Here is a 15,025-nt window from a genome sequence, read left to right on the forward strand (position 1 = left end):
CTAGTTAGGAAGTGTTTCCGGTCATTTTAAACCTTAATTATCAGCTGAAATGACTATGGAATTAGAAAAACATGGTCAAACATGGGTACACGAATTTACCTCATCGTTAGTCACCAAGAATGAGATCTTAAAAAATACAGAGAAGAAGCACTACAATAGGAAACACTGATTTTGGATCACGTTGATGAATATTAGGTGATACAAAGCATAAAGAAACCCATCTTTGAGTTCAGATAAACCAACTATGAACTAATTAGAACATTAAAAAAATAAAAGATGAAAAAATAACAATTAAAATGATCTGAAATCAATTATCACCATGATAATTAGTGACCGTAAGACATAAAGTACATAAAACACACATGAACAGGTAAATTCGTAAGACACGTTAAATATTCAAGAATTTTCATCATCACACAATTGGAAACAACAATGTCAATTACCATTATTAGAAGCATAAATTTAATTCAATCATAAAGTCCAAACAAAACTGAAATAGTCTCTTACCTTGTCTAATTCAACCCATTGCTCTTCGCTCCAATCAAATGTGTTCGTCTCCGCGTTATACCCATGTCCGGTTCTAGCTAAGAGACGGGACCAAGTGACATATTGGGTTCGCAAGTAATCCCAGTGGTTTCTCAACTTTTTTTGTGTGATGGTGCAGTCATACTTCTCAGAAAAGAACTTGCACAAATTTCCCCACGAAGTTTGCTTCAAAGAAGTTCCAGAAAATCCATACTCAGTAGCTTGTGCCAAACACTGTTCAATAAATATCCCTCTAAATTCTGGGACGCTCCTAAAAGTTATCTTATTTGCTTTCTCATCTTCCTTTTTCTCCATAGAGAACTAGAATAAAGTAAAACAAATACAAGACGTGGGTAATTTGAAACAAAAAGAGTGTGCTAACTTTTGACAATATTGACATGCAGTTTACAGAAAATATTGACATGACGTGGATTTGCTCTGTATTTTCAGTCTGCGTATTCGCTGCTCCTCTCATGATTATGGTATAAACTATAATTACAGAAAATATTGACATGCAGTTTACAGCCCTGTCAGATTAAAAATTTTCACAAGCTCAAATGGTTTTTGCTGATTAGTTTTGTTTGGGTTTTAACTGAAGATGGTTCTTACTAATTGTAATCAAATATATTTCCTATAAGGCTAAGAGCCTAGGACTAAAGTAAGTCACAAAATGCACAATAAACATAGCAATGAAAGATTCAAAAAGATTTAGAAAGTACTTATAATTTCAATAAGGGTTGTTATCATTACAGTTACCTAGAGATTTCTTAACTGTAAAAAGGAAAAACAAAATGAAATCCCTAGTTGTATGGTCTAGTATCCTAGCTATAAACAGGAAAGACCCATGTTCTATCATAATCAATTGTATAACTGCCCTCATTGTTGTTGTCCATGAAATCACAAGTGCTACTGAAGGCCCAATTATGGCTATGATAAAACTCTGAAGCGTCACCTAGAACAAACCCAATTCATCGCTGTTTTGAAACCCCAGAAAGAAAACCCAAATGTAGAAATCGAACAAAAATAATTTGATACCCTAAATCTCACAAACCCTAAATCGAAAAATTTGGACCCAAATCATAAAATCAGAACAAAAAGATGACCTTATTACCTGATTATCAGATCGATGCTTCTGAATCTCACAGATGACCTAAAAACCCAGATTGATGCTTTCAGCTGCAATATAAATTCAAAATGAAATCCATAGCAAACATATTCTAAAACAAAGATATACACAGAACAAAGAACAATTGATTATAATCTAAACCTATTACCTGGTTGGATTTCTTCAGAACAGAAACTCTTCTTCAGAGCAGATCGAGAAGACATGAAAGAGAGAGAGAGTAAAAAACATAAAACCTTCTAAAAGAAGCTTTTAAATGATTTGAAAGAGATGGAAAGATGAGACGAGAGTGATGATTGAGATAGAAATTACTCGATTTGTTGAGAGAGGTGAAGAAGATATCAGTTGAGAATAGATCTAGGGTTTGCCTCCTCATCACCCATCTCTGCTTCCGACGGAATGAACGAAGAAAATGAGAAAGGAAATGAGTTTTTTTGATCTAAAACGTGAGGGCATTTTCGTCAATTTCAGTGAGTCAGGGGTTTGAACCACCTACTCAGCAGCATTTCAATGCCTGACTCCCTAGGGCCCGAGTCAGGGGTTAGGTTCGACTCAGATGTCGAGTCAGGGGTTGCTAAATTTACAAAACAAACAGTCTGACTGCTGACTCGGCGCGAGTCAGGGGTTGACTCAGACCCAGACACCGAGTCAGCTGCAAACAAACAAGCTCTAAGAAGTCATGCTTAGCCGGACTTGAGAAGGAACTGAACTTAAAGGGTCAAATAATAGAAATGGACCGGAACTGACTGGGCTTTGGTGGTTGCTATTCGAGAAGCAAGACCTATATATCGATGTGAACCAGAAGAGAGAAGAAAGGGGGTTCCGACAACAAGAAGCTGCGGCTACAGAGCCGAAAGCCGCAGAAGAAGAGAGGAGGACGCCGTGAACAGAAATGAGGGGGGTTTGCATTTCTATTTTTCCCATTCTGTTTCGATTTGCGAATGCTTTATTTCTATATATTTAAGGCTTTTGAGAAAGCCATGTCTTGTTAGATTTTTGTAGTTAGGATTTATGTTGAAACCACATGGAGTTTTAGGCTACTTTGAATTGAATAAAATGGAGCGAAAGACTAGATTAGTTCTTGATATTGTTTATTGATTAATTGAAAAATGAGTTGTTGCTTCACCGGTTTTGTATACAATAACCTTTGTGCCTAATTGTTAGTTTCATAAAAAAATATTTGTCTCATTATTTGATATTCATGTTTGGGTTAATTTCTTTGATGGGTTATGCTTAGAAGAGTCAGATAATATTTGTGAATCAATATTTTAGTTTCGTATAATTTTATCGCTGATGCAATTTGATGGTGTATGCTTGGATTTATTCTTTTGATGCACTATGCTTAGGGTATACCAGTGACATTTGCGACTGTAATACATATAATAGGTGATGTCGATAGAACGAATAATAAATAAATATTCATGAATTATGTTTCATTTAAGTAATTGAATAGAAGGTAGATAGTATAAACCCTGGTTACCGTCTCTCCCATTGGATTCGTTTTATTAGTTTAATTTATTTTTTTGTTTCCATCATTTCAAAAATCCAAAAATATCATTGCTGGTTAATTGATTGAGAATATTGATTATTGGTATTTTCACCGCTCTTCGTGGGAACGACCCGTACTTGCCTCAGTCTACTTGATAGACACCGTGCGATTGCGGTTATCACATATAGGCAATCCCGAAAGCCTATCAATTTTTGGCGCCGCTGCCGGGGAGCGGTTGTGGAATATTGTAATTGGTATTTTATACTTTTTCTTAAATTATTTTCTGTACATAGCATATTTTTTCTTTTATTTTTACATTTTCTTTTAGTTCTTTTTACGTAGCTTATTTGATTTTTTCTTAGGTACCTTAGTCTGAAGAGCGGCGATTGGAGTCAACAACAAGCCTAAAGTAAGTACTTGATATTCTCACAAAGCTTTTGCAAGGTGAGTTATTGGGAAAATTTTACTTTGTATAATGGTTTCTAGTGAGTTGACTTCTTTTATAGCTTTTTGGAATCTTACCAAAAGAGCTGAGACAGAGGAGTCATTTGATATTTCATCAGAGGAGTATGTATATGCACCTTCTCATTATCAAGAACCTGGCGAGTGTGTAAATAATGATTGGAATCATTCTCACAGGTATGATCATTCCGGACCTTGTGAATGTTATGATCATTACCAACCTTACCTTGATTATGAGCCACAATGTATTGATTCCAATTATTATTCACACATTTCTCCGTTACAGTATGAGAGAGATAATCAATCTTACTGTGACCCATCTGCATCACAACTATCTTTGTTAGAACGCCTCAATATTGACATTACTGAACAAACCAAAGCTAATGAGTCATTTTTTTTCGAGCTTAGTAAAGCCCATGCGTATATTGCTGAACTTGCTGAACAAACTGATTTATCGATTGCTCAACTAACGCAGTCGGTAGAAGGTTGTGGTCTTACAGAGGATACATGTTCTAATTTTTCTTATACTCTTGATATTTATGATGAAACCGCTTTAACTAATGAATCAATGTGTATGGAGAATGATGATGAAATTGATAGTTGTGATCATAGGAATAGAGACATTTTCATACCAAGTGAAGGTGGTGTATTTAGTCCAAATCCTGATCGTGTAAATGATCACTCGCCTATTCAAAAGGATGAGTTTAGGATTGAGGACGCCATTCTTTTAGACGGTGTGACGTATCAGTGCTATAACAATGATGCTTATGAAGAATGTGTTAATGCTGAGGAAATCGTAGTTAAGTCTAACGACTTAGAGACATTACACTATATCTATAATGTTTCTTTTAATCATCTTTATTGTGATATTCCTATTGATTCCTTGGTTGATGATGATTATGATGATGATTTAGTACAGGGTCACAAACCCAGTGGAGAAGTTAATATACCTAGAATTGTTAGCACAACTTTTCAGAAGATTCCTAATTTTGGATTAGAACTGCGTGCTTCTCCAGTATTACTAGATTATTTTGCATCTCGTGACTTCGCTTTGCCTGTGCATGACTCCCAGATCTTTTCAGTTCTTAGCTCTAGCGAACCCTTTAACTCGGTTATTTTTGATCAAAATGATACATCCTTTGCAAAAACCAAGTTTGGGGGTAGCTCTTTCCTTTTGATAATCTCTATATCTTTACGTTGCTTCAGCGAGGATTTTAGGTTGTCATCGGTTGTATGTATTGTGCTCTGGGTTGATCCCCAAATATTTAGGTTGTTGATATATGGAGAATCTTGTATGTATATTCCAGTAGGTAATCTTATTTTATTTTTATTTGTTTATTTTCGTATATTATTAATTTTTCATCTTCAATTTTACGTTGGATGACTCAATTACATTGAGGACAATGTAATGTTTAAGTGTGGGGGAGTGGTTAACTTTTTACTTTTCTTTTTCAGGAATTTTCTTGCAATTTATGACCAGCTGTTGAGCGGGTCTATTGTAGGTTTGCAGGTATATTATGACCAGCTGTGTAGCGGGTCTAAAAAAAAAAAAGATGATCAGCTGTGTAGCAGGTCTTAAAAAAAAAATTATTATCATTATGATTTTTGGGTTTATGACCAGCTGTGTAGCGGGTCCTATGTATGGTATTTGTCATGACCAGCTGTGTAGCGGGTCTTTTGTAGGGTATTTTCTATGACCATCTGTGTAGCGGGTCTTGTGTATGGTATTTCAAATTTTCATTTTGTGACCAGCTGTATCACGGGTCTAACTCTCTCTTATGATATGACCAGCTGTGTAGCGGGTCAATTCTTTGTTTTACTCGAGGACTAGCAAAATATAAGTGTGGGGGTGTTGATAAGCACGAAAGTGCTACATTTTATACCCATATTTATATTAACTAGGACTCGATAGTTTGGCTAATGACTCTATTTTAGTACTTTTGTAGGAAATACAAATGAATTCCATCGTCGAGGATTAAGCGCCTAAAATAGGAGTTAATCGATAAAAATGATAACTTGAGGCTAGCTAGCCTGGTATTCTTTATATATCAGCAGCGCTCATATTACTCAAGGCACCAGAATGACGAGAGAGAGTTAACAATGGACATCCACTGTATGCCAGCACCACAAAACTCACTCACGCCATAAGAGAGCATAGTTGGGCTAATGAATTCTTTGGTCTGCGGAGCACCTGAACTGTTAGGAGGAACGATGTGTCCCCACCACCACCACATCATCTTTATGAAACATTTTGCAGTATCCAGGACACATTCTCTTCCTTATAAAATAGAGAAGAAATTCTCATTTCTTTTTCTAAGTAATGTTCTTATTAAATGGAGAATGAGAATGCAAATGTTCACCACTACAGCAAGGCGATTCTTGGCGTCTACTTTAAGTCTTTCTACAGACGGAGTTTGTGTTTTCCGTCTCATATTATCAACATGGACAGTGGTGATTTCGAGTTCCTACCGCAACAACGAAAATGAACTTGGCTGAATTTGTATGGGGCTTTTGGTACCGTGAATGGGTTCAACTTCGAATTCAAGCTACAGGAGATGTCATGCCACATAAGGATTCAGTCCGTGAAGAAGATTCCAGTGGTGTACTTAGTTCTTACAACTACAATGAGCTATGCCATCGATGGTTAGAGGATCAGAGAATGGAGATTGAGCTGTTCCAGTCGGTGCGGTGGCCTGAGCTTGAGAATATTGGGTGCTGGTTTAATTGGATGGTTGGATCAGATGGAGTCTCGGGTGATACTTGACCTGAATTGTGTCGGCTGAAATTGGGGTTTTCGAAAGCAACAAATGAACATGGAGATGTTGGTTCAAAGTACTGCCAAAGATCAATAGCAGTGAGTTGGTTTTTGCCGGAGAAGGGAAGTGATGCATAGATGGTCAGAGAATGGAGTTGCTGCTGTTTTACGTAAATGGAGAAGGAGATGGAGCTAGCTCATGAACGATGGTAGCTGTTGAGCATGATGACGAGAGAGTTGGCTGGCAAAGTTTCATGATCAATGATTGCTCGTTGTGATGAAAGGAGGTTTAAAGGTTCAGAGAAGGATTTGGATTTGCTGGCGATGAATACATGATGATGGCTGAAATGATTAGTGGCAGCAGCAAAGTTAGTTGCAGTCTTTGGAGGAGTCTGTCATTATTGAAAGTTGGAACAACTACGGAGATAATTAAAGACGTGAGATGGAGAGCTCGGACATGGAAGAAACGTAATGCTAGCCGTGGCCGGAGTTTGGAAGGAAATGACTGGGAAGAGTTGAGTTCTGCTGTTGATGGGAATGTCGATGTCTCAGGTGCTGGTAATGGAGATCGACACAGCAGCAACGAGAATGGATCTGTGGGTATTTTCCAGGGTCTGAGATTGATCATGAACATTAGTGTGGATGTGTGTGTGTTAGTTGTGCTGGCTGCAGTTGGAGATTGAATTGCGTGCAATCAGTTTAGTTAGGAAGGGAAGATGGTGTTCGCTACGGCAGCTCTTTGCGACGGATTTTAGCATCAACAGATCTTGGGTTTTGTCTCAAGCTGGTGTGCTGTTTCGATGATGCTGCTGTTGTCGTTATTGGTTGGAAGACGAAGACTAGTTCGTATGTTGGCTGAACTGGTTGCTGGTGGTGATCGGCTGAGTTGTTTACAACCAGACAGAGTGGCCTGTGGCTAGACGAGAAATGAGGGATGTTGGTAGCGTTCACGAGACGGACAGAAACTAAGAAGTCATGCTTAGCCGGACTTGAGAAGGAACTGAACTTAAAGGGTCAAATAATAGAAATGGACCGGAACTGACTGGGCTTTGGTGGTTGCTATTCGAGAAGCAAGACCTATATATCGATGTGAACCAGAAGAGAGAAGAAAGGGGGTTCCGTCAACAAGAAGCTGCGGCTACCGAGCCGAAAGCCGCAGAAGAAGAGAGGACGACGCCGTGAACAGAAAGGAGGGGGTTTGCATTTCTATTTTTCCCATTCCGTTTGAATTTGCCAATGTTTTATTTCTATATGTTTATGGCTTTTGAGAAAGCCATGTCTTGTTAGATTTTTGTAGCTAGGGTTTATGTTGAAACCACATGGAGTTTTAGGCTACTTTGAATTGAATAAAATGGAGCAAAAGATTATTATGATTTGATTAGATTAGTTCTTGATATTGTTTATTGATTAATTGAAAAACGAGTTGTTGCTTCACCGGTTTTGTATACAATAACTTTTGTGCCTAATTATTAGTTTCATAAAAAAATATTTGTCCCATTATTTGATATTTCATGTTTGGGTTAATTTCTTTGATGGGTTATGCTTAGAAGAGTCAGATAATATTTGTGAATCAACATTTTAGTTTCGTATAATTTTATCGCTGATGCAATTTGATGGTGTATGCTTGGATTTATTCTTTTGATGCACTATGCTTAGGGTATACCAGTGACATTTGCGACTGTAATACATATAATAGGTGATGTCGATAGAACGAATAATAAATAAATATTCATGAATTATGTTTCATTTAAGTAATTGAATAGAAGGTGGATACTATAAACCCTGGTTACCGTCTCTCCCATTGGATTCGTTTTATTAGTTTAATTTATTTTCTTTGTTTCCATCATTTCAAAAATCCAAAAACATCAGTGCTGGTTAATTGATTGAGAATATTGATTACTGGTATTTTCACCGCTCTTCGTGGGAACGACCCGTACTTGCCTCAGTCTACTTGTTAGACACCGTGCGATTGCGGTTATCACATATAGGAAATCCCGAAAGCCTATCATTTACCAGAAAGTTTTTAGGATATGAGACTTACAAGTATTACGTGAAGACTTGAAGAATGTGAAGAAGTAAGGAGCTACAACGACGACATCATCCTTCCTCTTGAGGTTAGTAATATTTGACTTGAACTGTTTCATTCCTAACATATCTTTCAAGTCGTGCATATTGAAAACAAAAACTGTGAAGATGTGAATGATTATACTCTAGTTACACAAAGTATTAAGGAACTACAATACGAAGTATAACGTCTATCTTTTGAACTTCGTATATAAGACACGACATAATCATATGAATGCTATTGTGATTATGTATGGGTATGGGTGAAGATTTCGTCCTAGGAAACAATGTTTTACATTCTTTTAAAGGAAGTACAATTCATAAACTTGTTTTATGAATCGATAAGGAAATCGCTAGGCTTATTGGTATTGTTATTCATTGCAAATACTTGGATTACCAATATGTGTGTTTAGTATAACCGCTCATAACTTGTTTATGTATCTTTGTAAAACTATTCACAAGGCCTGACGTTTGTATTGGTATGACTTTTATTAGTGAAACCGATCTTAAGTAATCACCTGAGATGGTATGATCGATTTGTTGTAATTGGTATGACCAACTCTAGTCATTGGGGAACCGATCCTAATAAGAGGTGCAACCGATCACAAAAAGAGAATCGATCCTTGTAAGAGGTGCAACAAGTGTTTAGTTATTGGGGAACTGATCCTATGAACATGTGCACCAAATACAAGTTAGATACTGTTAGAGCATTTCTCAGTCGAACTCTCATGCGTTGCTATCTCAAGCATGTTTGTCAATGTTAGTGATCAAAACTATAAGTCTTGATTTCTAGCCTACATAGCTAAAGGTCTCGGACTAGGATAGAAAGTGTAGTTGTGTTCATCATACAAGACGAAGGACTACTCAAGGAACTGGTGGATCTTTATCCACTAAAAGGTATGTGGAGACTTGAACTTATCTGTCACTCAAAAGTATATCTATTCTATCTCCTACTCTTGAGACAAAAGTCGTTTTGATATATAGACTTTCATTATGCACATTTTCTATTTCGAGCCGAGTTTATCTCGCCTATCTATTTCTCGAAATATGTGTTGGTAAGCTTTCTCTTTAATCGAATTCATCTTTACCTAGTGAAGAAATTCATGTTATGTTTCAATCACTTTGAAAATTGCTCTGACGAAAAATGGTTTGTGAATAACGGCTATATCCGTCCTCTGAGAATGTTTCAATAATTGAAATGAGAGTTTAGATTACATAACCATTAGTAGGATATAAGCATTGTTGTGGAAACACATATATGTATAAGTCCTTATTCCTTGAACCAAAGTTTGCGAACTTTGTTAATCAAGAGAAATGAAAGTGGCGTGAGCCAAGTCCGCGAACTGGCGGAAGTTCTCGACCCAGGAATTTCTGCTGGAGTTTGTGAACTCCTTCCATGAGCTTAAGTCCGCGAACCAAGTTCGCGAACTTGAGCAGGTTATATCTAAAACCGGTTGTTCTTGAACTCATGTTTATCTAAACTAAGGAATGCTTTTGCAAACCGTGGCTATAAAGTTCATGAATCAATTCGAGTGAATCAAACTGTTTTTGCGTTGATTGTGTCTTGTGTAGTTACATAAGATCTAAGCAATTGAACAACTCTCTAACTAGTTCATTTGAGTCATTTGAACTAGTTATGGTGAAGAAGAATATGGTTGATATGAAAGTAATCATATGGCTAACCATTTGGTTAACTATTGTTGAACCAACAAATGTTAATGTTTGGGAACGGTTCGTAAACCCAAAATTGGACATTTCATTTATGTGTAACAAGCTAAGTTTTCGATCCAACGATTGAGAAATATTAGCTTGAATATAATCAGGTTTTCATCTAACGGTGAATATTTAATGCTTTCTTACCAAGCTAACACTGATTGCAAACCCTGATTTGAAAACTATATAAGGGAGAACTCTAGCAACTGGGAAACCTAATCCCCACACCTTACGTGTGATACTAGTTGCATAGCTAGAGTCGATTCTCCTTTAACCTTTGGTTTCTTCTTCTAAACCAGGTAAACGACTTAAAGACTTCATTGGGATTGTGAAGCCAGACTGATACTACTTTTCTTGTAGTTGTTTGATCTGATCTAGCATCTTCTATCATTACGAGTACGATTGTAATAATTGGCTCGAGATTTTATATCTCTGATAGGCAAGATAGAAAAGTAATCACAAACACTTCGTCTCATCGTTTGTGATTCCACAATATCTTTTTTCTCTGCGTCGATTAAGATTATTATGAGATGATCAATAATACTAGGTTGTTCTTCGAATATAAGACCTGTTTATTGATTGGTTCTTGTTCACCTTGATTTATCAAAAGACAGAACAAAACTCGTAGGTATATTCGTGGGAGACGGATTTATCTATTACCGTAGACTTTTCTGTATGATACAGATTTGTTTATTAAAGTCTTCGACTTTGGGTCGTAGCAACTCTTAGGTGTGGGTGAGATCAGCTAAGGGAATCAAGTACGTAGCATCCTGCTGGGATCAGAGGCGTAGGAGCATAACTGTACCTTGGATCAGTGTGAGATTGATTGGGGTTCAACTACAGTCCAGACCGAAGTTAATTTGGAGTAGGCTAGTGTCTGTAGCAGCTTAATATAGTGTGTGTTCAATCTGGACTAGGTCTCGGGGTTTTTATGCATTTGCGGTTTCCTCATTAACAAAATTCTGGTGTCTGTGTTATTTCTTTTCCGCATTATATTTTGTTATATAATTGAAATATCACAGGTTGTGCTTTGTTCAATCAATTAGAATATCTGACCTTTTGGTTGTTGATTTAAATTGATTGAGACTTGGATATTGGTCTTTGGTACCATCCAAGTTATCAAATCGAGAGATTGATATATAAAATCTTTGATATACTTTTATCAAGATCGAGTCTGACTGTCTAGTTGATTCTCTAGAAAGTATATTGGAGTTTTTCCATACAGATTGATAATCGAATTGTTGGGTGCGGTTGTTGTACCCCCGTTTTTTCAATTGGTATCAGAGCAGGCAAACACGTTTAAGACCTTACAAGTTTGTGTTTGTAGCGATATGATTATGGACGAATCCATCTCTAATAACGTACTCGTTCAGAAATTACCAGATGTTTATAAAAGCTTGGATTCACCTGAGAGAACTGTCACATCTAAGTCAATATCTAAACATTCTCTTGATGTAAAAACTGTTGATTGGGAAACTCTCCTAGAAGAACAGTTGGATGAACTTTCTGATGAAGGTGATTCAGATATTGATAGAGATGTTGATGAGGAAGTCTCAAAGTATGTTAAGTTTATGGATTCGTGGAATATGAAGAAGATTACAACTTCTCATGTCTCACCTCTTCTGACTCCTCTCTGTCGAGAAAACAAGAAGTTGAGAAGATGTTATGCAGGTGTTTATTTTTCAAATCAATCTAACGAATCTATCCTCAAGGATTCTGAGGAAAACCTACGTATGAAGTCACTTAAATGTGATAATCTTTATCAAAATACTTCTTGTTGGAAGAGAAACTTGCAGAATCTGAAGCAAGATATGACTCTCAACAAAAATGTTTTGATGACAAAGAACTTAGTCTTCTTGCCCAAAAAAAATCCTTGGAGACTGACCTTGCAGTTGTTCTTGATAAAGTGAAATCACTGGAAGAGAGTCTGAGAAGATTCAATTCTAGCTCTACAAAATTGTCTTCTATGATTGGAGCATGTAAAGAACATCGTGATACACGTGGTCTGGGCTATAAAGGAATAGACGCTCCAAAAACTGGTAAGATCAACTTTGTTAAGGCTATTGATAATTCTTCATGTGAAAAAAATTTCGCAGCTGGTAATGCACCTAAAAACAAGGAGTCTACTTCTTTTCAAATCTACTCACACAAGAACGGTTAAGAATAAATCCTTTAACTGCTATTTGTGCGGAAAGAAAGGACATTCTGAGCGAAGATGTCGGTTTCGTTTAAGGAATGAAAAACTTCACAACATGCTTGCATGGATGTCTAAAGAAGTTATCAAACCGCTCTCTCACATTATTGGAGTAAAAGGAACCTTCGACAATCATGATAAGTCTTTTCTTAATTGTGCTTTTGAAACGAAAAATGGTAGAAGGAAGAATGGTCGAAGAGTAACTGAATCCTTAAATAACTCTGAAAAGAGGAAAAGACATAGGAGAAAGAAAGAAAAGTCAAGTTTCTTATCTCTCCCTGGAGAAGGACACAATTCCAAGAGTTCAGCTCCAGATTGCTTACATATCAATAATCGAGTCTCAGAACTAAAGGTAAGCATAAACAGACTCAAACGGGGCATCAAAAAATCATGGAAAGCGATTGACTCGGGTACTCCTAGTTTCTCTCTTAATAAAACTCCTTCAACTATGTCATGTGATTTGTCTCTAAATCCTTCTGAAGGAGAAAAAGAAGAAGTCAAAATTGATGAGCAAAATGCTCATCCTAATACACCATGACTGCCCAATAAAACATCCCTCTTTTAATTTAAGAAGGATGCTCATTGTTATCAAGAAGTGTGTCCTGAGAAGTGCTGTCGAGGTTGTATTTTTTTTTCTCTTCTTGTTCTTTTTTTGATCTTTAAATTCTGTTGAGCTTCGCTCCAGTTTCTCTCTTGTAGATAATCATGATCTTTTGTCCTTGAGAATTTTTCTCTTGTTTGCGTGTACTTCCTCTAAATAGTTGGTTCTCAACTATTTATCATGACTTTCGAACTCCATTATTCTTTTGATCACATCTTAAGGTCGTGACCACCCGTGCACGAACTCCTGGCACACACGAACGTGTACAAGTTTCCTAGGGTTTTCTATGGAACGTATTTATATACTTGGGTGTCATCCCGTGTTACACTGTTCTGAAAGGTCAAAGGGTTCTACCAATTTGGTGTGCACAATGAATGGAAGAAACGAAGATGATGAAGTCAAAGAAGGGAAGACTATCGAGTTTCATGAGAATCTTGTTTTCATAACATGCCTTCATGCCATTGATCATGAAAACAAACTACCAGTTCAAATATCATCACAACTGGTAGGAATTCTTCTTCAATATTTTGAAGTTGTTCGTGAACAACGCGGAATTGCAACAAGGAATCTTGAGTTTTTGAAAAAAGAACTGAAGAAAGCATCTGATGAGCTCGTCCATGTTCAATCTCTGGTTGTTTTACCGGATCTAGTGTTTTTCAGATCATGTTCTCTATAGGAGATTCTTATTGTCTAGTAAATCTTCTATTTTTCTTGTTTTTATTAGAAGAATAACTAGAGTTTGGAATATCCATTATTGTGATTACACATAGTTATGTCCAACGTTTTCATCTTCATGTTTTTTAGATTTATTGGTTTAAATTCTAAATTTGGAAGATGATTTTTGCAGTATTAATCTTTATGGTTTTATATATTGCACTATTGTTATGGGATGTGTGTGTTTACGTCCGTGAACTTGACCGTCCCATATCTTGTCAAAAGTAAAGTCTTTCGTATATCGATATGCATGTATTGATAAAAGAATGAATGAACTTTTGACAAATACAAAAGTTAAGCCTATATTGTCAATTATTTATGGAAGATAGGTTAAAATCTTTTGTTTGCAAGACTTATGTCTATTGTATGTCATTGTGCAAATAGTGATGGAAAATAAAATGAATCCTTGAGTATTCCGCAGTAATTGATCTTCCCTGATCCATATTTTATGTATTACTGTGAGGCTCCGTAAAATGTCTTATGTTGAGCATTAAACAACCAAGTTGATTATTTTTGATTAGCTATGTTGTTGTTCCGTAAAGTACTTTATGTCGAGCATTTTCAACTAAGTTAATCAGCTTGTTTGGTTATTTAGTTGTTGCTCCGTAAGTTTTCTTATGTCGAGCATGACCAATTAAATTGATTACTTTTGTGATTAATTTGATTGTGTATTTCGATTAGATTAATTATGGGTTCTCTTGTGATTGATCTAATTGTATTTTTTTTAAGCCTCCATAAGTTCACTTATGTTTGAGCACTTGTCGATTAAATTAATCATGGGTTCTCTTGTGGTTAATTTAATTGAACTATTTGGATTCAAATTCATAATTGTATGTGATTTGGTATGTCCAAAGAAATCCTTCTTTTCTTTCGAAATTAAGGTCGCTCTTGTTGTTCTTTCGGGAATGACATTTAATGCGGGAGAGTTCTTTTGAACTTGCGCTTAATTTCCATATCTTTGTGGGGAGTGCGGCTGTGGAATATTATAGGGGTTATCTTGTATCTTTATAAACTCCTTGATGAATGCATTTAGCTTCGACTTTATGATTGCATCTAAAGAACAAGTTGATATTTTTGCTTTCTTTTGGTCAAGAAATGTCTCTTTCGGAAATTTCATTAGGATCCCGTTCTTGTACCTTTGCCAATTTTATTGACAAAAAGGGGGAGAATTAATATGTAGTTCACACTACAAATACATATGGTTTTCAGATCATTATGTAAGGGGCAGTGGTTTCCATGTGAGATGGAGTATTGACTAAGGGGAGTGATACATATCACCATAGTATTGTTGTTAAAGTTGTGATACAATTGGACTTTGACGCTATGTAATGATACTATGATATTGTATAACAATGATGGAGAACTATTGTTTTCTTATTGTTATA

General features: G+C 36.3%; 1 long non-coding RNA gene across 2 annotated transcripts; it reads right to left on the minus strand.

Moving 5' to 3' along the window:
• Positions 1 to 777: 777 nt before the first annotated feature.
• LOC113293306 lies at positions 778 to 2,075 on the minus strand. 2 transcript variants are annotated; one of them, XR_003332196.1, is made up of 3 exons: positions 1,800 to 2,075; positions 1,637 to 1,701; positions 778 to 846 (listed from the first exon to the last, which is right to left on the minus strand). It is a non-coding gene; the product is annotated as an uncharacterized LOC113293306 (long non-coding RNA). The 2 variants fall into 2 exon arrangements; XR_003332197.1 differs by lacking the exon at positions 778 to 846 and adding an exon at positions 1,273 to 1,477.
• Positions 2,076 to 15,025: the final 12,950 nt, after the last annotated feature.

This window comes from Papaver somniferum, chromosome 7 (assembly GCF_003573695.1).
Source record: "Papaver somniferum cultivar HN1 chromosome 7, ASM357369v1, whole genome shotgun sequence".
Taxonomy (NCBI): Eukaryota; Viridiplantae; Streptophyta; class Magnoliopsida; order Ranunculales; family Papaveraceae; genus Papaver; species Papaver somniferum.